The sequence below is a fragment of the Triturus cristatus genome, chromosome 6 (assembly GCF_964204655.1).
Source record: "Triturus cristatus chromosome 6, aTriCri1.1, whole genome shotgun sequence".
Classification (NCBI taxonomy): domain Eukaryota; kingdom Metazoa; phylum Chordata; class Amphibia; order Caudata; family Salamandridae; genus Triturus; species Triturus cristatus.
The window spans coordinates 1,268,466,793-1,268,492,372 of NC_140589.1; the positions used below are offsets into that span (position 1 = coordinate 1,268,466,793).

The 25,580-nt window shown below is 46.6% G+C and overlaps 1 long non-coding RNA gene across 1 annotated transcript in view; it reads left to right on the top strand.

The window, feature by feature from the left end:
* LOC146821282 (uncharacterized) overlaps positions 1 to 21,057 on the top strand; it is a 218,525-nt gene extending 197,468 nt beyond the window's left edge. Inside the window, exon 3 of the long non-coding RNA XR_014962690.1 lies at positions 20,646 to 21,057. This is a non-coding gene — a long non-coding RNA (uncharacterized LOC146821282). The remainder of the gene's footprint in view (positions 1 to 20,645) is intronic.
* The last annotated feature ends 4,523 nt before the right edge of the window (positions 21,058 to 25,580 follow it).

A 25,580-nucleotide genomic window follows, 5' to 3' on the forward strand; every position in this document is an offset into this window, starting at 1 on the left:
CGTGGTCCCCAGACGTGCAGCATTTGAAGCACCAACAAATCCCTACGCGTTTCAAGCGTCTCTGCGCCCTTGCTCACGGGTGCTGGCGAAGGTGATTAAAGCATATCATGACACCTGGCTCGCTTATTTATCCTCCCTTGTGGGCATGTCAAAACATAATGCATGCTGGTCAGGTGAGTTTTTTGAAAGTTCTCTTTATTTCCATTGATTGCCACAATCACTTTAAAATAAAGTGATTGTGGCAATCAATGGAAATCACCTTCGCCAGCACCCGTGAGAAAGGGCGCAGAGACGCTTGAAACGCGTAGGGATTTGTTGGTGCTTCAAATGCTGCACGTCTGGGGACCACGATGCAGGATTGCCGTGAGGACCTAGCTAGGTGACGACGGGTGGTGGCTCTCCAAGCCAGGTACTTTGTTTGTTGATATATATATATATATATATATATATCACACTGAAAAAACCATAGGTTTCACACACGTTATAGTTAGGAATTAGCATTTAAAAAACCTTGCAAATTCACTTAAAAAACCATAGGTTTCACACAAGTTATAGTTAGCTGTACATTTCACTCGTAAAAAACCAATGAAAGTCCACGTTATAGTTAGATCAGGTAACTATAACTTGCGCGCCCACAATAAACTGCTGATGACGTCACATATTACATCACTTATGACATGGTCAGTGACATCACTCATGACATCAATGATGACATCTGAAATGACACATTGTGCATTGCGGTCGCGCAAGTTATAGTTACCTGATCTAACTATAACGTGGAATTTCATTGCTTTTTTACGAGTGAAATGTACAGCTAACTATAACTTGTGTGAAACCTATGGTTTTTTAAGTGAATTTGCAAGGTTTTTTAAATGCTAATTCCTAACTATAACGTGTGTGAAACCTATGGTTTTTTCAGTGAATTTGTACGTTTTTTTAAATGCTAAGTTATGTATTTATTTTTAATTTTTGCGCGCACGGTGCGCTTCGCGCACCGTACGTGCGCTTCACGCACCGTACGTGCGCTGTGGGCGCTCGGTGCACTTCGCGCACCGAGCGCTCACGTTGCGCATTTCGTACCGTGCACGCCTCGCCATTTTTTATAAAATATCAATTGTTTTTTTCTCCCTTGGGGGTCCTTAGATTTATATATTAAATGTGATTGTTAATTCTTTTCTTTTTTTAATTTTTTTTTACCGTACGCGTACGGTAAGCTTACCGTACGCGCACTCCGCGATTTTTTTTAAAAATTATTAAATCTATTTTTCATACTTTTTGGTCCTTCGTGAACCCCCTGACGAACGCTAGGGGGTCTGCAACTCTCTTTGTTGCCCCCTTTTCATGTTATCAACCTTTGTTTTTCAGTGCGAGAGACAGAAAATGGCGGCTGATACTTTCTGATTTCAACCGATTCTAATGTTTACAGTCATGTAACCACCAATCAGAATTGAGCTCGCGCACGGCACCGTATGCGTACGGTAAGCTTACCGTAAGCGCACGGAGCGCGCTTACAGATATATATAGAAAAAAGGGGGGTCCCAAAACGCGTTTTCCCCATACATTTTTCCATAGGACCTTTAGTCGAAGGTACAGCCCGAACGGCTGAACAGAATTACTTGAAATTTGGCAGAGAGGTAGTCCTCCGGTCAGGGAAGTGCCTTTTGCAGGTCTGGCGTCAATCTGTTCAGTAGTTCCTGAGAAAATAGCATTTAAAAGCATATCAATATCTATAAGCGCGCACCGTGCGCGCACCGTGCGAGCACCCTAACGTGCGCGAGCGTAATTCTGATTGGTGGTTACATGTTAGTCAACGTTCGAATCGGTCGACATCAGGAAGTGTCAGCCGCCATTATGTTTGTTTTCAGTGCGAGAGTGAAAAAGGAAGGTGGCGAACGTGAAAAGGTGGCAGGGTAGAGAGTTCCTGACCCCCTAGCCTTTGTCAGGGGGTCCCTGAAGGACCCCGAAGGCAGAAAAAAATGTTTTAATTTTTTTTTTTAAATCACGGGGGTGCGCGCACCATGCGTGCATGGTGAAAAACCAAAAAAAATTAAATACGTAGTTTATTGTAAAATAAATTTATAAAAAAAATAATAATACATAAATAAATTTAAAAAAGCATTTAAAAAACCGTACAAATTCACCGAAAAAACCATAGGTTTCACACACGTTATAGTTAGGAATTAGCATTTAAAAAACCTTGCAAATTCACTTAAAAAACCATAGGTTTCACACATGTTATAGTTAGGTAGATATTTCACTCGTAAAAAACCAATGAAATTCCCCCGTTATAGTTAGTTCAGATAACTATAACTCGCGCGACCGCCACTCTATCACAAGGATGATGTCATCAGTGATGTCATGAGTGATGCCACTGACCATGTCATGAGTGATGTAATATGTGACGTCATGAGCAGTGGATTGCGGGCGCGCGAGTTATAGTTATCTGAACTAACTATAACGGGGTCTAAGTGAGTGATTGAACGTGTCTTACTGAATGCATGGGTTAGTGACTAAACTGTGTGAAAGTCTGTATTAGTCTCTCAGTTGGTGTGTAAGCAGCTGCATGGGTTGGTGAGCAGCTACATGAGTGTCTATATGGGTTATTGATTTGTTGTCTGAGTATCTGTATGGGTGCCTGAGTGTCTGTGTGGGTGGGTGGGGGGGTGTGTGACTGTGCATAGATGTCTGTGTGGTTGATTCACTGGTTGTATGTATTCAAAAGTGCATCTCCGAAGGGCTGTATGGGTGAGTTAGTGTGTGTATGGGTGTGTTGGTGAGTGAATGAATGTTTCAGTGGTATATGTGTGAGTAAATACATATGTTTTAAGACAGTATATGTGAGTGCAATATATAAATGACTATACGTGAGAGTAAGTTATTTGAAGAGTGGGTGTATAAATGAGTGTCTGCTTGTATCAGTGATTGTATAAGACAGTAAGTATGTGTTAGTATCTGCATAAATAAGTGATGTGGTGTGTGTATAAATAACTGAGTTGGTGTGTATAACTTTATACATGAGTAAATGGGTATGTGATTGATTCTTTGCATGACTGACTAGGTGTGTGAGTAATTCTATGGATGAGTGGCAGAGTGTGCTGTATGTCTAGGTGTATGAGTGCATATTATAGTACTGTATTGATGAGTAACTGCATGTATAAGTGACTGGATGTGTGTGTAGAATAGTGGGTGGCATCACATATTACATCTACTGGATGATGTCATCAGTGATGTCACTGACCATGTCATGAATGATGTAATATGTGACATCATCAACAGTGGATTGCGGGCTCGCAAGTTATAGTTAGTAGAACTAACTATAACGGAGGAATTTCAATGGTTTTGCACAAATGAAATGTCCAGCTAACTATAACACCCCTGAAACCTATGTTTTTTTCTGTGAATTTCTAAGGTTTTTTAAATGCTAATTCCTAACTATAACATGTCTGAAACCTATGTTTTTTTCAGTGACTTTCAATTTTTTTTTAAATGCTAATTTATAACTATAACTTGTCTGAAACCTATGGTTTTTTCAGTGAATTTCAAAGGTTTTTAAATTCATAATTCCTAACTATAACATGTCTGAAACCTATGGTTGTTTCAGTGAATATATATATATATATTTTTTGCTTGGAGTCGTGCACCCAACGCGTTAGAATCGTGCATCCAACGCGTAGAAGGCATGCCCCAAACACGCTGGATTCGCGCACCCTACAGGTTAGTAGTCGAGCATCTAACGCGTGCACACCATGGGGCCGCGCTGAGAGCTGCGCTGGATGCGCGACTCCTAATTTTACCGTAAATACAAAATAGCCCCTATCACTAATTTTTATTATCCCCGGGGACCCCATCCCCGGGGCTTATAAAAAACGTTGGGGACCCTGGGGGGAGCCCCAATGCCCCCACGGTCCCAGCCGGCTCCCCGTGTCCTTCAGGAGCCGGCATTGCTTTTCCACATGGGGAGCTGCTGACATGCAGCTCCCCGTGTGGAAAAGCACTATGGTTTGGATTTTGAAAGAGAGAGCAGGTTTCCCTGCTCTCTCTTTCAAAATCCAAACCAAGTTTGCTATGGCAGGGCGGGAGACTCCCGCCCTCTCATAGCAAACAACAGTGTCCTGGGGTGGGCACCCAAGGACACTGCAGGAGCCGGTCTGGGGGGTGGCGGTCCCCAGGGCCCTCGAGGGCTCCAGGAGGGGGGCCACGCAGCCCCCCTCCCTCAATACATAAAGCCCTGGGGGGTGGTTGTCCCCGGGGCTTGGGGGGGCCGTTGAGCCCCCCCACAAATTATACTGGAAGGGGCTTTCGAGCCCCTCCCAATTTATTTTGTAGCCCTGGGGGGTGGCGGTCCCCAGGGCCCTCTGGGCCCCCATTAAATTTTATCATTTTGCCCCCGGGATTTTGCCGCCCCGGGGGCTAATTATAAAAAAAAGCTCAGTTTTATTTATATATTTTTTTACGGCAGGATCCACACACCCTGCGCACACTTTGCGGTTTTTAAAATAAAAATTGGGGGGCCCTGGGATCCTTCTGGGACCCCCTAAGCAGGTCTAGAGGGTCAGGGTATTTCTACCCGCCCCCTTTATACATTTTGCACACTTATTCCACAGACGTCTTCAGCCTCGCTTCTACCGAGGCACAAAACGGCTGCCAACAGTTCCTGGTTTCGAATGTTGACAACCACTTGATAGCCAATGAGCATTCAGCGCGTGATCGGGAGGGTGTGCTCAGGGTGCGCTCAGGGTGCGCGGATCCAGCGCGGCCAGAGATATATATGTACTTTTAACTGTACTTTTCTCAAGAACTACTGAACAGATTGACACCATTTAAGCAAAAGGCACAAGTCTGAACTGAGGACTACCTCTTTGCCAAATTTGGTGTAATTCCGTTCAGCAGTTCGGGCTGTAGCTGCGGCTAAAAGTCCTATGGGAAATTGCATGGAGAAAACACGTTTTGGGACCCCCCTTTTTTCTCGGCCCCCGCTTGACAAATCATCCCGAGACTTTCAGGATAGGAGCGGACCGGAGCTGGCCAAAAGTTTTGAAAATTTCGCGAAGATTCGTCAATCGGCGCTAAAGTTATTGGGAATAGAATGTTGCCGATTTCCTATGGAAAATAGGTCCTAACTATAACTATATATATGTATGTCCCAACGCCTTTCAGCTTTACTTCCAAACCTTGCTCACGGGAATATAAAAGTTCATGCTTCCAGAAATGACCAAGTGTTTTAAAGGCTCCTTAATTTAAATGCAACATTTGCACGGAGGGATTTGCAAAGCTGCAGAATACATAAACAGGCTGATTGATGTTCTCTGCGCAAGTGCATGTAAATGACACTTAGACTCCACAGAACACCTAATTAAGGAGCCTTTAAAACACTTGGTCAGTTCTGAAAGCATTAACTTTTATTTTCCCGTGAGCAGATGGTTTTATTCACCACTATCACCACCAACACGTTTCACCATATAAGCTTGTTCACGATTCAACAATTTGCTATGGCAATATATATGTATCTATGCATGTATGTGTGTATATATATATTCACTGAAAAAACCATAGGTTTCACACACGTTATAGTTACGAATTTGCATTTAAAAAACCTTGCAAATTCACTTAAAAAACCATAGGTTTCACACATGTTATAGTTAGCTGGACATTTCACTCGTAAAAAACCAATGAAATTCCCCCGTTATAGTTAGTGCAGGCAACTATAACTCACGCGACCGCCACTCTATCACAAGGATGATGTCATCAGTGATGTCATGAGTGATGCCACTGACCATGTCATGAGTGATGTAATATGTGACGTCATGAGCAGTGGATTGCGGGCGCGTGAGTTATAGTTATCTGAACTAGCTATAACGGGGGAATTTCATTGGTTTTTTACGAGTGAAATATCCACCTAACTATAACATGTGTGAAACCTATGGTTTTTTAAGTGAATTTGCAAGGTTTTTTAAATGCTAATTCCTAACTATAACGTGTGTGAAACCTATGGTTTTTTCAGTGAATATATATATATATTTTTAATAGATATTAAACTCTATTTCTCTATTTTGTCCCTGTACTTTAACATTTGGAGATCTCCACCCCACTGGCAGAGACCTCTGCCTGAATGTGAAAAGGTACTAGCAGTAGTAACTACACAGTGATAAATCCTGTTCTAAGAGGCTCCACCTCAGTTTGGAGGGGAATAAGACATGTGAGGCTGCACCTAGTAGTAAACTTGCACTCCGAAATGGTCAATAGCCAAAACTAAGTTACTACTAGATGTGGTAGTATGTTTACAAGTGATAAAATCTACACATGTAAATTAAAATTTTGGAACAGGTCCCCTTATTCTTATGGTATCTGTGGACTTTTGTGGGTTTCACCAAGGCCTCTTCTGGGCTAATCTTTGCTCCACCTAACCAATTTTACAGGTTCACTGATGGACACGGGCTAATGTTGGTCCCTAATAACACTACATTTCTGTGGCCACATTGCTGCCCTTTGGCAAATACACAGATTTATGAGATATACATGCATTTATTCCCTGGCAATAATAAAGGGCCTCAAAGGGTTTGGCTTCTATCACTCCAGCTAAGACCCAACCTAGTGTATAGTTTGACTAGTTAAAAGTTCTCCTTGAGAGCTGACCTTTCTTGCTCTTTTTCTGGGTAGCTCCATATATTTTCAGATATTTGTCTTACAGTGCTTCCAGCTTTGCTGTGTCTTTCACTCCAGGATATAATTGCAACATCAAATGTACACTGAAACTCAGATGCACATATCAAACAAGGTTGTAACTGAAGTAACTGAAGTGCCTCCCTGGCGTAGAATATCTTAGTAGTGTTACCTCACCACCACACACATTCTACTTGAAATCAACCTCTGTTTTTCAGGCATGTTCAACTTCCTGGGTTTGAGTTCAACCCAAGTTTTGCTTGCCAGATAGGAACACATACCTGGCTGTGATGGTGTGCTCTTCGTAAAGAAAATAGTTATTATGGTGTAGGATGAATAGTTCACCCCAAATCCTCAGTTCTTTTGAGGCTCATTAATGACCCTTCTCTCCTGTACACTTGATGCTGCTTGCTCAATCAACTTCAACAGGTTTCTTTCTGCAGTATGTTCAGGGGGGTGTTCCTGTGGAAAAGTTGTTTTAAGGGTGTTTTACACAGCCCTACAAACTGTATAGGGCCACTCACATCATCCTGTAGGTATGTCCATGTGAGAAGTATCCCAACATATACATGAATGTGGATGCCAACTGCTAGAAATTGGTAATTTGGGAGGTGAATTTCCCTACCAACTTACTACACATGTTCTGGTTAGGGCACAACACAGTTCAATGGGAATCATATATGCTTAACCACTGGTAGCTACGGTACAAGCGGGATGCAATTCCCCAGAAAAATGCAGAAGTTCAAGAACTTGCAAACATTAAAATAAGGAACACCACATAAACAAATTACCAAAACAGTTTAGAAAAATAAGAACCAATTATTAAGCAAAATGATAGCAATGTTTAAACTTGTAATGCAAAAAGCACCAATAAATGGTAAAATGTCAATCATTGTCAATGTTCTCGGTAAATGGGGTCTAAGGTGGACATAGAGTCTCATCGAGGGGCAATTTTATCAAAGGTTTTGTTTCACCCTTGCGCCACACAATGGGACACTGGGTGACGCAAAACCTAGAATGAGATTGACCAAGCCCTGAAAGGCCACCTTGCTTGGCCTTGTTTGTCTTGGTAAATCTGGAGTAACTCAAGGCAGTGTAAGTCACGGCCTTGCATTACTCTGCCCCAGGGAGGTGCTCCATGGGTGGTTTGTGGGTGTCCCCATGCATCTACCAATGGATTTTGGCGCATTCCCAGATTTAACATGAATGGTAGACATGGGAATGCATCAAAATGCTACACCTTCCCAGGTAAGGTGTTACTAGAAGAAAGCTCTATTTCTATTCCTTTTTTCCTCTTTATATGTGTGCTGCATCCTGCAGTACACGTAGAAAGAGGAAACAGCCTAAAAGGATTGCTTTTGTGGCCAGACGGTGTCCCTTCCTACACAAAAACAATCCTGTTTGCAACGCAGGCAGCCTTGCGCCATAGTGCAAGGGTGCCTGTGTTGGCGCTAGACAGGCAAAAATGCACCAGATTGATAGATATGGTGAATTCCTGCCCTCTCCCTTTCACCTAGGTGTCTTGCTGCATTGAGTTGCAGAAAAAATATAAATATGGCCCTGAGAATTTAGCGTAGCAGGAGAACCACTGTAAATCAGTTGTATACCCTGGCCACTCTATTTAGAGTTATAGACAATGTAGAGCCTCGGCTGGTTCTGCTGGTGTAAACCTCTTATCTGGCTGGCCCGTCCACCAAGAAGCTGTTGGTTATACAGAACAGGCCATCTTGCTGTCTCGATGGCAGGATAATAGTCATTCATTTTCCCTGCTTGTTTTCGCCAAGCGAGAACATGAAGAATGGCCCCCACATGCAATGAGACAACTCCTGGTGCATCAGGAAATGCATTTTTTGTTTAGAGGAAACAAACCCTCCCTTAGGGAGAAGAGAGTCACCAAGGCTGAGGCACCCTTCACAACACAGAGCTCCCCACCACACAGTGGGGAACTTCAAATAGGGCAGAAGGTCATCCACCAGGGTGGTAGAGGACAATTCATTCACCCTCCTAGTGCAGACTAAGGCTCTTACTATGTTGGGTTTTTAAATCCCCCAGCAAGGCATGGCTTAATGGTATATACGGGCAGGACTCTACAAATCTAGATATCTTCTCCATGAGGTCCTGATGAATCCTTTTTCTTTGTGGCAAAAAGCTTCAAGTGGATCAAACCTAGCAATCCTGTCTGCTGATGATATTTCTTTCTTTGGTAGTCTCAGCACCATGTCCCATTCCGACAGAAACTCAAACAATAACTGAAGTCCTAATAGTTTCTATGTGCCCTTGTAAATTGTATCCTGTCTTGCGCTTCTCTCACAATACCAGAGGCTCTCCCATCTGTGCCTCTGCACCCGTCCATGTCTGGTTAGGGCCAGAGGCCTGTTACAGTATCCTTTTCATTCCACACAAACCCACTGCAAATGGATTCCCTATACCTAAGAGGAGCTTTTTGCTCTCTGGAACACTTCTGTCAGTTAATGGCTGTTACCATATTTAAACTTCTGTCTCTTCATAGACTTCAAGGCTGTCCCCAAGTAGTTGAGTGGATCTCTGGATCCCTGGATCTCAATTACTGTCCCTTAAAAGCTTAAATCTACACCATTGTTAACAAATACATTGACTGCTCTTATGCACAAAACGAGCTGAACACATCTGGCACAGTAATTGTGACCATCAATTTGAGCAAATATATAAAGATTCCCTGAATAAATATAAATCTGTCATCAGGAAAGTTCATACCCAATACTATTCTGTAACAGGTCTTGGACTCCTCTTGTTTCCTAGCTGCATTCCCATACTAAACATCCGGTACTCTTGTAAGAATCCAGGTCTTTCACACTATACAATGTCCTGATAATTATAAATCAGGATGCCCTTTGTGGGCCAATTCCAGTGTGCTTTTTGCCTCTTAAAGACATTCTACTCGCTCCATCGCTAATTATTCTGAATTCCTCATTGAGATCTGGATCAGCCCCTGATTCTTTCAAACGTGGTGCAGTAATCCATGCACTAAAGGACACACTTGATCCCTTGTGCTCAGCCAGTTTTCCTACCATTACCCATCAACCTACAGTGGCTAAAATCCTCAACTTTTATTCAAACAAATGTTCGCCTTTCTTAAATCTCATAATTTGCTTGATGAAACCCAGGCCTGCTTTCTTTACCAGAGAAGCATGGAATTAGCATTTACCACTATCATGGATAACCTTTGCCTTGCCTCCCTCTGCTGGCTGCATTGTCAATGCCCTGATCATTTTAGTTAAGTCAGCTGCATTTGGCATTGTTGACCGTTCACTACTTCTTTACGATCTTCACAAGTTGGGCATAGGCGGTAAGTCCTATTCTGGTTCTGTTCCTCCTCTTTTATTCGGTATCAAACTGTTTCCCTTGGCAATTACACATCCCTACGTATGGTATTCCCTTGGTGATGTTCCCCCAAAGATCAGCACTTTCACCAAACTTGTTCAATCTTTTGTCTGTTCATTGGCCAACCTCTTATACGCTCTAGGCCTGGATGTTCACACTTATTGCAATAGCTTGCCTATATTCACCCAGATTGTTTATCCCTTCTATGTGGCCAGTTATTGACACTATGACAGAATTCCTGCTCTTCAATGGGGGCTGCATTGTCCTTCAGCAGGACAGCAGTTCACTTTTAATTGGAATGATGATTACAGTTACTGGAGGAAAGGCAGTTTTACAAAGCTCTTAAAGAGCACCGAATCAATTAAATGCTATGGTTTCTTGCCATGTTCTCCTGAAGAGGTTTTAAACCTTCAACTTATCCAGGGCACAGTAGTGATCTCTGCAGACATACAATTTGGTAAAATGGGTGGTATGGAAATGCAGTGTGGCTATCATTCATAATTTCACATCAACACCGTTGGTGTATTTTCTGCACAAACTCACCATGTACTCATTAGCAAGTTAAACAAACAACTGGGTTTACCCAGTTTTATAGACCATGTTTAGGGACAGAACACATATGCAGAAGCACTTCTAAACCATTCTGCAATGCAGAAAGTTCTAATACTAGCCACTAGTCAGTACTTAAAAGGCATACAAAATCTGCAAAAACCAAACAGAAAAGGTGAATTGGCTACATTAGAAATTAACTACTTAATGTTTATGTTGTCAAACATCAATTGTCAATTTCATGGATCTACTCATATCCAATGCAAGCATCACAAATGAAATAGTTGGACTGTATTCGGCAATATTTCCTCATGTCTGCACCATTTAGTCTGTGGTCAACCGTACATTTAGGGCCTTATTTGGAAATAACTGAATAAACTACATTTTTTGAAGAAACTGTAAACATAGAGTACAACCCACCATCTAAATTTTCTCCACCATCACAATATTATGGTGGAGGAAGTTCAGCTGATGGAATCTACTCCATTTTTAGAGTTTTTTCCAGAAATTGGAAGATTTTCAATTTCCTCCAAACTCTAAGGGCCTCATTAGGTTGTCGGGTAGACCACAACTCACAGGCCGTCAGTGGCGGTCCGCCCAACATCCAGAGAAATTGTCCGACCTCCGGATTAAGATACTGGCAGTAGGAGCGCAGCAGACAGGGGAAATACCCCTGTCTGGGGGTGGGGGCTGTCGGACCATAATCCCTACAATGAAGGCAGTGCCTGCGCAGGCGCTGCCGTAGGGCTTACAATGTTTATTTCCCACAACCTTTCCATGGCGGTCCTTCCCCATAGAAAGGTTACCGAAAAGGGACTTTGGGCGTCCCTGGCAGAGGTGTGGTCAGGGGGTCACATGGGGTGCTCCCCCAAACATCCATGAACCATGTGCCAGGCACTACATGGTGCCTGCACATGGTATATGGATGTTTAAAATCATGCCTTTTACTACTGCAGCTTGTGCTCCGGCTCTTTTCCGGGCCGCAGCAAAAGCTGCAATAGTAAAAGGCATGTTTCCGACCCCATACACGACTATATTACATCCATTGCTGCCCAGTGGAAACAACTGCTTAATCAGGCCATGTGTGTGCATTCAATAGTGTCAAAGACACTCACAAATGCAACACCTAGTAAAATGATGCAACCAAACACCCTGCTGAAGCAAGGTAATCCCTGTCTCTAGACTATGTGTCCACATGTAAATCCCATGGTCATGAGGCATGAGATGTATCCCAAACCTGTGAAACGGAGAAATATTGTCATATATGAACCTCACAAGATCATGCCTACCATGCTACATTATAGCACTCACCATATACAAACATCACATCCTATGTGAACACTGTTTTGTAGCGCACAAACCACTCTATCATTCCTCCAAGGCCACAGACTATGCAGCAAGGTGCAGTCTTAGGCACAAACTACATCTCCCATGACAGCCAACAACACAGTAATCTTGGAAATAATGTGCCTGTCTTGGAGCAATGCTGCACAGGTTCTGCAAGAAAAGCCATAAAACCCTGGACACTGAATCATGTGGAAAATATAGCCTACACTGTCCACAAACAATGTGGCACTGTAGTGCAGTTAGTCTAGCAGTTGCACTGTACAGTGCACGATTAACACATATCTCTAACCCCTTGTACTGTCACCATAGTGGACACTGTGTACTGCCACGTTGATATCCCCTCACTATCCTTCCCATGACAGTACACATTGAATGACATTTACTGCAACTCTCAATGCCCAATATGTGTGACTGAAGTAAGCCACATCACCTGCTCCAGTTACATGTCATAAAATCAGCCAGGTATCAGTTCAGGTATGGCAATAGTAGCCAAGAATAGACACAATAGAGGAATGTGAGGCATGTGCCTGCTCAATGGCAAATTCACACTCCTTACTTGAGACAAACATCACCTGAATGACATTGGCACTCATGAGTATGACAAATAGTAAGTGAATTACAGAGGACAGCACACATGGAGGGGGCGTGGATAGTTGGCCAAGATGGCGGCTGCACATTGAAGTGGCTCGGCATTGAGGTCCTCTTATCCGGCAACATACATACACCACTGATGCCATCGTAACTGCAGGACCGGCCTCCCGAGTAGCTGGCATTGGCATACATTGTACTGGTGAGCGTGCAGAGAGAGGGGTGAGACGTGGACCTGGTGCGGTGACCGGACCGCCACTGAGCACAGCGTGGACCGCGGCCATCTTAGCAAACCAGCGGTCGCTGCTTCTCTCTGGCGGTGGCTGGTGGCAACAATGCCGCTCGTAGAGCAGCCTCGCAGGAGAGTGACCCGCATGGTGATGCATTGGAAGGGCTAATGGCAACATCGATGACGGATGCCCAATCCACAGTGGACCGCCGGTAAGAGGCGAGTGCGCAGGGGTGCTGCACAGACCGTGGCCATCTTAGTAAACCAGCGGTCGCTGCCTCTCCCCCGCAGCGGCTGGTGGCAACGATGCTGCTCGTACAGCGTCCTTGCAGGAGAGTGACCTGCATGGTGATGCACTGGGAAGGGTAATGGCAACATTGATGACAGACGCCCGATCCACGGCAGACGACCGGTAAGATGCGAGAGCGCAGGGGGGCTGCACAGACCGCGGCCATCTTAGCAAACCAGCGATCGCTGCCTCTCCCCGGCAGTGGCTGGTGGCAACAACACTGCTCATAGAGCGGCCTTGCAGGAGAGTGACCCACGTGGTGATGCATTGGGAAGGCTAATCGCAACATAGATGCCAGACGCTCAATCCACGGCGGACTGCCGGTAAGAGGCGAGAGTGCAGGGGGCTGCTTTGAAAGCACTGCCAAGGCCCAACTGTCCAGAGCTTTGCGAGGGAGCCGCACAGCATGCCGCTTCACCATAGACCGGCCTGAGACTGGGAGCTTGCGTGATGGCTATGTGGACTGCATGGCAGGGTTCTGGGGGCTGAATCGAGCCCAGGCCTGGCAGTAGACAGCGCACAAAGAAGTTGGAGCTGGCAGGGTTGCTATAGCGGTCAGCGCAGAGAAGTGGCGAGGTGCAGAAACAGCAGTGCAATACCTGCAGCCCAGATTTGCCCTGTTCATGTAACTGCTTCGCCCAGCAGCAAGAGTATTGTATGTGCCTGATACGTCTGTAGAGCTGATCTGTGGAAAGCACAGTCCAGCAGCACACACAAAGCACCTGCGGGAGCCGGAGGGCTGTGTTAAGGCTGGGCCTGAATGTAGGCGAGGCAGCTAGGAGTGCTGGCACAGTACCCGGTATATTACAGGATGCAGAAGTGCCCACTATAGGACAGCTGTTTGAGCCCCCAGCGGGCTAGTCTGGCGGGTGAAGACCAAGTGCGTAAGGCTGCGGAACGAGGTGAGAAGGAAACAGGAGCATTGTGCACACCGCACGGCTGTCTGTCAAGCACATACTTTTGTCTCGCCACTGTTGGGCCCCCTGAGTGGCCCTGAGATGCTCCCCACACCAACCTGGCCAGAAATTGAAGATTCGGCCCACACCTTGAGCCTAGGCAAGGAGCAGAGGTGACCAGGACATAGCAGCACATACTGCCAGCACATCAAACATCTGGGGGGGGCCGGGGGCTATACTGAGCCTAGACCCATCCGTAGATGAAGTGTCTGAGCGCATTGAAGCCGGCGCCTGTTATGCACCTGCTACTCTAGTACACTCAACGAAAGGTTCACTAATCGACCCAAAGTAGTGGCCTAGTTGTATACCCAGTCTGAAACACAAGGGAGTGACTACATCACTAGATGCAACACCCAGCTAAGTGCGGAAATAGGGCGTTCTACGTAGACTCACTCTGTCATACAGTGGCTTCATAGAAGTGAGTCAACTTGTAACTGGAACGGGGAAAAAACGCGCTCCATCTTACATTGATGTCTGAGGAGTACACTCACTGCTGTCCCTAACAATGGGCAGAAAGTGGGCAGCAACAAACATGCCGGCCACACAATCTGCAGCACCTCCCAAGCAGCTAGAGCAGGAACATGAATTGTCAGAACCCTCGGGAACCCCATATTGGAATCCAAGATAGACTCAGTGCTACAAGCAGTGATGCAGATTGGGGTTTCTCTTGCACAAACGCGCAAGTCCCTAGAAGGGTGCATAGATAAGATCATGTCAGACTTTACTCTATAACATGCAGACCATTGCAAATTAGTCGAAAGGGTTGCCGAAATGGAAGCGGAATTCGGAGAAATCCTTCCAGTCACCAAGGCCTCCACCGCCGATATTCGAGAACTTACGACTCGAGTCCATGCAATGGAACACAGAGTGGATGACACGGAAGGGCTCTCCCATCGCAACAACATTCATGTGGTGGGCCTGCGCGAGGGGACGGAGGGTCAAGATGCAGTGTCATATGCAGAGAAACGGCTACATTCCCTGATGCCAGCATGCTCGCTCTCCTCCTTCTTCACAGTGGAAACAGCTCATTGAGTCCCAACGGGTCAACTACCACCAGGGGCCGGGCCTCATCCATTCCTGTTCCGTTTTGTAAATTATAAAGACCGGGACGTGATACTTCGTGAAGTGCGCAGGATGGAGGGGATCAGAGTTGACAATTTCCCGGTCCTCTTTTTCCAGACTACGCCCTTGGGGTGCAGAAACAAAGAAGCACGTTCATAGCAGTCAGAAAGAGAATGTGAGAATTAGATATTAAATATTCTCTTCTTTTTCCTGCCTCCGAGTAGCCATGGATAGCTCTACGCACTTTTTTAATACAGCGATGGAGGCATGAGACTGACTAGAAGCTCCAGGACATCATACATCGCCGAGCAAACGACACACTGCTGCCAGCGCTGGATTGGGTGCTCAAAAAGTCAGCGCAGAAGCCAGAAACGTGCCAAGAAATTCCCAAAACAGCTCAGGGCATTCCCCAACCTAGAACAAATGCTACAAGGGCGACGCAACGCCCTGCAAACGGCAGCGACTATTAGTGGTCACCGAAGTGGCAGAGACACAGATGCATCTTCGGAGCGTTCCATAAGTGAAGAAAGTTCGTCTGCAATGTGGCCGCTGGCCAAGGACTCCCAGAAGCTCCCAGAAGGGACGCCTCAAATGGCAGATGACATAGTGTAACAACTGGAAGGGAACAGCAGCAACTTAAGTGTAGAACTGTGCAACCACACATAATATGCATCACCCTTATATGCACATGTGGGGAACACCATGTCAATAACCCCAACCTCACAACACCAATCATCAACCAGGTCTGCCCCCTACCATTGAGGCACTCACATATAGGAAAGGCGAAGTGCAGTAAGCCCAATTGTGCAAAAATATAGGGCCCAAGCCCACTAACCCCTTGTAGTTCCAGCTCAAACTCCCCCCTTATAGAAAAGCATGCCACGAACAACCGGTAGTTGCCGTATTGCAAAGTTCACAGTTTGGGCAGATACATGTTGTCTCCCTGCCCTGCCCCAGTTGCACAACACACTGTTAACTTCCCTACTTTATGCCTCACACACAACAAAGACGGAACTGCAAGCAGCACTGACATGGTATATGCCTGGTACACTCGCACAAACTTACCACTCTGCCTGTGCGGTGCTGCGCCTCCTGCCAGTACAACTGTCCTACCTAGCTGATACATGCCGCCTACTACTATAGTTACTTCAAATATCCGGGGTATTTACACGCCAGCGCGCCGCTACAAAACCTATGCATATTAAAGTGCCATGCGACCCACATAGCGCTGCTACAAGAAACACACTTAGCACAGCCTGAGATACACTGTTTGCAAAGAAAGTGGAGAGGGCACATATTTTCCTCAGGGTACTCTTTATACGCAGGAGGTGCCCTGATATGGGTCAGGCCCGGTACTTTGTAGGCTCCTGAAGAAACAGAAATAGACGTACATGGCCGCTTTGTACCAGCAAAAGGCCGCCTCAACGGGAGACAAATAGTGCTGGGTTCCATATTTGCCCCTAACACAGAGCACGCACCCTTTCAGCGTGCTCTATCGTTAATACTGTCAAGATTGCGTGACATCACTTGGCTGCTGTGAGGGGATTATAATGCAGTGCTGACACAAATTCAGACAGGTCCTTTCTGCCTTTACAACATACAACTGCCGCATCTAACGCTAGGATCCTAGGTGAGTGGCTTCACCGTTGGAGTCCAGTAGACATGTGGAGGTCCTTAAACCCACAAACACATCTCTATTCACATTATTCACATCCACACAAATTGCATGTCCACACAGACCGTTCCGAGGGCAGCATTGCACTTCTCGCAGATTGCGCAAGCGTAGACTACCTTGGTCGCATGCACTCAGATCACAACCCGCATGTGATGCAGCTACGCAGGGACCACCCAGAAAGCACCACTCGGTTGTGGAGACTGCAGCCTGCGGCGCAAGAAGACCTCCCTTCCAGGACTCGGTGGGTACAACCATAGCAACATATTTTGACAAGAACACAGACTCTGTGACTGATAGGGGTATAGTATGGGACGCATGCAAAGCTGTGGTCAGAGGTCAATGCTTGGGCCTGAGCTGGAGCAATCGCTGCTAAGTGGTTCAGGAGGCAAAACTCATTGAGGACCGCTCATTTGTCTAGAAACTGACCTGGCATGCAATGCTGGCACCCAACAAGCACTCGCGGACCAGAGGCATAAACATGCTGAGGTCATGGAAAGACTGAGCTGTCTAAACTATGTTGCACACTGAGCACGCACTCATTCAACTGCTGACAGAGCGGGCAGATTGTTAGTGAGGATGATTAAACAGGAGCATCCACAACAGTCAATCCTGCACCTGCGGTCCACGATGGGACAGTTGTTAACTCACCAATACCACGTTCATTGTGAGTTTGCCGCCCACTATGCCTCAATATATAAGTCAACGGTACAAACAACACCAGAGGCGCTGGACTCGTATGTGTCCCAACTCGCTATGCCCTCTTTGTCTGCAGCACAGAGTGCTGGATTCGATGAGCCACTCACACCGCTGGAGGTGCATCTGGCGATCTGGGTGCTGGCTACGGGCAAAGCAACTGGCCCTGATGGACTTCCAGTGGACTTCTACAAAGCGTACCAGGATATCTGCAACTGCTTACATTATATCGTAGCTCGCAGGAGGCAGCCATTCTGCCAACGATGCTCCGTGAATCCTAACTTGTCTCACTGCCTAAGCCAGATAGAAACACAGAAATGCTAAGCTCATATCGTTCGTTGGCACTATTGAACACGGACTACAAAATATTAGCCAAACTGTTGGTGAGCAGGCTGGCCCCAATGGTGCCGCAACTAGTACACGCAGACCAAAATGGGTTTGTGCTGGCGCACTGCACATCACTGATCCTGAAGCATTTCTTACGAGTAGCCCACTACTCCAGGGAGCACTGGCCATACTCTGGCTGCTTAGTACTTGACCTAGAAAAAGCTTTCAACACACTCAAATGGGATTTTTTTATTTGCCGCTCTGCCAAATATGGCTTAGGCGCCGGCTTCTTAGGTCTCGTCAAACTGCTATATACACAGCCCACAGCTAAAATTAAGACAGGGCTATATGTATCTAAGCCAATACCAATCGGACGCAGAACGCGACAGGGATGCCCTCTCTCCCCTTTATTGTTTGCACTGGCCATTAAGCCACTAGCCGAGTTCCTGCATAGAACTGGGGCAGACTGGGGTATCCCACTGGAAGATGACACACATGCCATATCCTTATGAGCGGATGATTTGCTGATATAGCTGCGGGATGTCCGAGAGCTGTGTGGAGCAATAGAAAGAGCGTTGCTGGAATTTGCTTCTTTATCGGGACTTCGTGTAATCTGGGGAAAATCATGCCTGTGCCCATTCAGCGACTCAATCCCCGACCCTGTGCTGTCAGTTAACGGCACATCAGTGCACTGGCAAAAGACTGCATTTCGTTACCTGCGAATCCGAATCTACCGAGAACCAGCGGACCTCCTAGATGGTAATTACACCCATGCTGTAACAGCAGTCAGGTCGCAGATGTCATTTTGGATCACGCTCTCCCTTACCACCATGGGCAGATAGCACTCTTAAAAATGGTGGTGCTTCCAACGCTCCTCTATCACTTCACACACTTTCCTTTATATATTAGACCAGCACTTTTCCGCATGTTCGAAGGCGATATGCGTCAGTTCATTTGGCATGGTACCCACAGTAGGGCAATGTTGGCCAAAATCTACTTGCCTACCGACCGCGGTGGGTTGGCCATGCCCAATATGGAACATTATTATTCAGAAGCGCAGATGCAATGGGTGGCCCATAGGCTTAGTGGCCTGCAGATTGCTGACACCGCTTCACAACAATTAGGCTACACTCATCCGCAGATTATAACATTATTCCATCCCGGCAGTAGGAGGGCGGTGCCTACACAGCTGCTGGTGAAAGTAGCTTACACCTGGTTCGGTTGTAGCCTACACCTCACGAAGGTTGTCACCTCATATGCAACTTCCCTGCCTATACTGCGCACGCCCAAACAACAACAAGCAGTAACCGCGGCAGAGCTCCGCACATGGGAGGAGGCAGGAATTCAAACTATGGGAGATCTATACCAAGACGAGCAATTGATGTCATTTGATGCACTCATAGAAGAGTACAACCTGCCGCAGGGCCAGTTCTTATTACACGCTACATTGACAAGGACACTACGACAATCTGGGGCGACATAACACAAGAACCAGAGACGCAACTCACGGTTTAGTACCTACACATAATGGGCAAGGGACGACATCTTACTAAATGGCTAGCAGAATCGCTGCGAACGCACGCATCAACCCCACTGACAGCACTCAAATGCCACTGGGACACAGACCTACAGAGGCAAAGCACTGAATGTGAATGGGTAACCATTTTAGAAGGGCCTACATACATCCTGCAGAATACTAGGTTCCGGCTCATACAATATTACATAACCCAGAGAGCCTATATGACACCAGCCAAGATTAACCAATTCTTTGGCAGATATGATGCCCAGTGCCATAGATGCAGACTAGTGGGGGAGACCTCCTACATATGCTATGGACATGTACGGTGCTTACCCCCTACTGGGAAGCAGTCACAGCACACCAGGCACAGTCCACCAGTCGCACGATGGAGTGGTCTTGGGAGACATGCCTCCTAGATTTATATTGGAGGCTTAAAACGTATAAGGTGACAACCCGATTCATAGACCTGGGACTCATAGAAGCCAACTGCCTTATCACCAGGCGCTGGAAATCCCCTGGACCTCCGGCAGTGAACGCCTGGTTTCACTCCACTGTGTGCTGGGCTCAGGTGGAACGTGTGGCACTTAGGCGCAAAGACGTTACTGGGGTGTGCAGACTGCCGATGGCATCAGTGTGGGATGCAATACTATTAGACCTCTGCAATACCTGGCAGGCGTGCCTAGAGGCACAGAGAAACCCCCAAGAGGCAAGCATGGCGCAAAAGCAAACAAACAACACAGAACAAAGCCTGATATCCTTATGTGATGCTAATCCAGAGTAGCTATGCAGTCTCCAAGCGTGGTGCGACCCAGGGACACATCCAAGTGAAAGTGTGGTCACACACACAGCAAAGATTGGCAATATGCAGCTTTAGTATGCAAAGAGGAGACATGGGCAGAGATGGGTTGTGTGGCAGTGCGAGAGCGATGTACTGACACAGACGACTGTTCTAATCCTACTAAGTTGAAGTAATGAGGCCTTTCCCCCTCCCACAGTTCATCCTTCAGTATCAATACATTGTTATGCATGACATTCCACACACTTCACACTAAAATATTGTGCAATATGTCAACTGACTAATACTGTTGGATCTATGATTTAACTTGGAAATGTATGTATACATAAGATTATCATTGATACACGTTGAAATGTATGTAAAGAAAATTTTATAAAAGAAATTTAAACAAATACAGACGACAGCACACATGTATGTGTAACAGAGTGTCAGTCATTTCCAATCCCTTCTCGCGTGTATGCTACACAATGTCATAGCACGTCTCTTACAGTAAGCAAGGCGTATGATCAATCAGGATGCATACCAGAATGTACATGAGTCTTGGGTCATCCCTTGTGATGATTCTTAACTAATTGTACACCTCCTATCTTTGCAGTGGACCTAGGATAAGCTCTGCAGCCGTGGGTCATGGCACCTCAGAAAAACTTACAAACTGAAGCCCAGTGGAGCTACAATTATGCCCTAAGCAGCACCGAGTCCAATATTGAGCGTACATTTGGATTTTTAAAATCCTGCTTCAGGAACCTTGACAAATATGGTGTGCAAAATAATATTAGTGTGCTGCATATTGCACAACATATGTGAAAGGACAAATGTGCAATGGAATGATGGGGAGCAGGAACTGCCGGATGACGAGGCGGAAGTGGAGGAGTCTCATCGAACTGTACCATTAGTTGCTGCAACACAGAGGAGGGACCACCTCATCAACAATTTATTCACAGAATGAGTGATGTACATGATACATCATTAACTTTGTTAATCTATATGTAAATAAATGTATGAGCACTACCACTGTGTATGCATTTTGATTCCAGTAAACACCTAAACATTTGACATGCTATTAATTGTCACTCACAAAATGTCTTTAGCTATGTGCAACAAACAGCATTGAACATCATCTGGTGCGAATGAAATAGTGTGCATGCCAACTACCTGTAGCAGATAGTCCTTCATGGTCAGCCACAATTAACATGTAGTGGTAACGTAGATAGTGAGGGATGACTCTGAGGCATATTCTCAAGGACTTATCGCTGAGTTATCGGCACTTTGGCGCCGCAAAAGTGGCAAAATAGTAATCGCCCCATTTTCAAGCTGGTGCAAACTGCCGAAATCACCAGTTTTCCAGCGATAGCTCCTGCAAAAAACATCGCCACAGATGAGAGCGCCAACTAACGCTAATGATATGCAGAGTAGCCGTTCCCGTGCAAAAACACACGAAAACACCACTTCACGACATTCTCAACGATCAGCTAGATTGGCAAATCGATCCAAAAACAGGCGATAAGGCGCGTTAGCAGCAGGGAATGAACACCTGCCTGTTACTGGTGTTAAGCAGGATAACAGCCTGCAGTATAAAAGGGAGCCCAGCCCAGAGCCACATCAGCAGACCAACACATGTCATGGAACTACTGATCATGCAGCTCGGAGACACAAGAGGCTCACAACACCCACCGCCACCACCCCCAGGCCCCCCCCAAACCCCCTCCCCCTGGACTACCACCAGGGCAGCGCAGAATAAGACAGCGGTCCTTCCGAAAATGCATCAGCCTCACAGACTTAACGCCAGCCGAAATCATTGCCCACTACAGGCTCAAAAGGACAACCATCCTCCGCATCCTGACCCTCATTGCCCACATGCTGACGGTACCAACACAGCAGACAAAGCTGCTGGCTGTGCTGCATCTGTTGGCCTCTGGTACCTTCCAACAAGCAACCGCCAGAGTCGGAGGAGTCTCACAGCCAACCCTATCAAAGTTCATCACAACTGTCCTGGATGCCATCATCAGCTTGGTACCCCAGCACCTTCACTTCCCTCACACTGCGCAGTAACAGCTGGAGACCAAGCAAGGCTTCTACACCATAGCTGGCTTCCCAAACGTGTTGGGGGCAATTGACTGCCCACATGTCCTACCTGTGCCCCCTGCCGACACTGCACACAATTACCGCAACAGAAAGCACACACATTCCATCAATGTGTAGGCAATAGTAGACCACCGGGGACTCTTCACCAACATCATCGCCAACAACCCAGGCAGTGTGCATGATTCCTACATCTTCGGACAGTCCATCATCATCCAGCACTTTGAGGATGGCACCTATGGAAATGCACTGCTCGTTGGGAAGTACCAAATGAACACACCACACACCTCAACTCCACAATCATGCAACTCACAACTGTGGGAATGCACATTTTACAACATCACATACAACATGCCCACCTACCAGACACGACAACACAAGGAACTATGGTAACAGGGGCCAGCCATGTAGACAAACCATCCACGTCATGGCACCTCTGCCACACAATAGCAGGATGTGGTGAGAGGTGGGGACCAAGTATGTGCGAAGGAGGCAAGTGACCCATGAATCAGAATGAACACAATGCCAAGTAAGGCAGTGACGTGCTGGACAGACTCAATTATGCAGAGCACAGACATGTCCATGTGGACATATACTTCTGGTGTATGTAGTGTCGTAGACAGTGGACACAACAATGTCGTCCCCCCTGTAAGTGTAAGCAAAGTGGGCTGGGCCAGTATAGGAGTGGAAATTAATAGCCCGGGGCTCAGGGCATGGTTCACTTCCGGGATGGCCACCAAAGCAACTACTGCGTGTGTCTCTGTGTCCGCCATATCCTCACCATAGGCCTACACACACGTGGCCGACCACCTTCAATGGTCAATATCACAGTGTCATTGTCAGGCTTGTCATGCTCAGATAGTCATGACAATGGAGTGTCTTAGGAGTTCAAGTGATGCAAGCGCGCAGCGTACACAAGTAAATAGGCTCGGGGGAGTGAGGAGCAGCTGAGATGCAACGTAGTACAGATGGAAGCCGCTCATTTGCCACATACAAGACATGTCAAACATGAATCCCAAAGTCCCACACATCACACACCAATATACTGATAGGCCCGCCAACACAGAATGCATAAACACAGATTGGCACATCTTTCTCCCCTGTCACAGGTGATCAAGGATATGCACTCTGCCCGTGGATAATGACACCCCTCCGAGCCCCGAACACCCAGGCCCAGAGGCAGTACAATGCGGTCCACAAACACACCAGGGGCATTGTGGAGCGCTTATTTGGCATGTTGAAGTCATGTTTCAGGTGCCTGGACATCACAGGTGGAAGACTCCTGTACAGCCCGCAAATAGTGTGCAAGATGATTATTGCATGTTGTGTGTTGCACAACATATGTGTACGCACCAATGCCCCATGGATCCATGTGCCAGATGCACCGGACGATGATGATGAGGATGAGGCAGGTGGACCACACCCCAATGCAGCAGCAGCAGGAATAGCCCGATGGGACACTATCATTAACAATTTCTTCACATGAGCACGTCACATTGGGACTGTCCTTAACAATCATGTGACAGGGCAAAATGCGCACAGGCACAGCATGTGCAAATAAATTAGTTCCAATACACATTCCCTGTGTGCTTGTCACTCCTCTGCATTAGCACATCACGAGTGTAAGTGCAACATTTAATTCAGACAATTTTACCAATGGCAATTAGATGGTGGCAGTGTCACCTCCGTTATCGGGATCATGTATTCCTCCGGACTGAACCGCATCATCCTCTTCTTCTTCTCCTTACCCTTACCTGAACCCCGGGGTCCCAGGCTGGCCCTCCGTGGGACTTGTGCGGTTCTGGTTGTCCTCTGTACTTGCTCCGGCTCCCTCCATGGTGCTTCGCAGTTGTATGTGTTCTGTTTGTGTTTTTTGTGGCCGCTTTTGTACTGATTTTTGCAGCCTGACTTGTGGGACTTGCAGGCCTGGCGCTGCTTTTTGCTGACTTTTTGATCTCAGTTGGGCCCAATGCAATTTTATTCGCGTTGGGCTTTGGAATTGTATCGCCATCCCGGTAGTGTTATCGTGGACATTTGACGCCTTACAAGGGAAACTATCACATGTTACCGCCGTGTTGAGAATGTGACGTTGACACAGAGTTATTTACCCGCGATAGACTGCGATGTGTGACATTGCGGTAGCCTATTTTGGCGAAGATTATCGCACGTTCTTGAGAATATCCATCTGTGTTTCTCCTATACTAGCTATTTATACAACCTCATTGTGAGAAGTTGGCCTGATATATGCTGTCCACTAGTTATAGTGGGCACCTTGTATCAGTCCAATGAACCACTTATGGTGATAGGTTAAAGACAACCTTTATTGAAAGCTATCCTAGTGGTAGCTATGGAGAGCAGCCTTCAGGCTAAGTCTTGACGAAATGTAAAGCAGCTTGTTTTGCCAGTCTATGATCTCTTGAATGATCAAATGAAAAGACAACCACACCAGGCATATAATTAAAATATATGTATTTAAGATAAAACACATCCCTGTAGTCTCTTTATGAGGCTGGAGTTTGAAGTACTTAAGTTACAAGTCAGTATTCAACAGTAAAAGCACACATACACGTTTGGGCCCTAGGGGCGTACCAAACCATATACCAATAAAGTGGTATAAGAACCACGACTGAACTAAACACAAGGCCTAGAGCCTGTAGAAGTGCTTGGACCACAAGGAACCACCCAAGGTAGTGACACAGGGAACCCACGGGGGATGCGTGCAGTGTGAGAAAACAACCGCGAATCGCCGTTAACTTCTATGGGGAAAGTCGTGGTTGGAAATTTTGAGTTTAAGGACACTTAGAGGATGACTACGAGCGAACCCTTTTGGACTTAGAGGTGTCTAGGGCCAACACCCACGGGAGCACCGGAGTACTCGAGTTACCTCACCCAGGTAAGCCGGGTGCATAGGTGTCAAATGGTGTCGGGTCGCGTCGCGTCGATGTTTTCAATGGAGGCTGCTCAGGAAGCGCTGCTGCCGTGAAGAGGAGAAGTGTCCGGAGAGATCCAAGCCTGGACCTAGGATGGAAGGAACCTAAACGCAGAGGGGACAGAGTCTGGGTCACTTACCAGTGACCAAGGGCACGATAGTCCAATGCCCACAGATGTCGGGTGCTTCAGGTGAGTTGACGGCCAGATTGGACCCAACAAACCTTGGCAACGGCAAGTCACTTGGAAACAGGGAAAGGACGTCAGGGCAGACCAGCAAGGTCTGTGGGACTTACCCAGTGAGGGTAAGTCGGGGCACATCTGGAGCAACCAGGAAAGCCCAATCAGAAGAGGAGTTGCCTTCGTGGGGACCTACTAGCCAACGGGCTAGCGATCGCGAAGGGGCCTCGAGCGGTCGCACTGGAAACTGGCCCATGGGTCACTCGTGCAATCTTCAGTGCAGGATGTGCTCAAGGCTGGGGCTACTCAGAGCCCAAAGCACAACTTCGAGGAAGACCAGGAA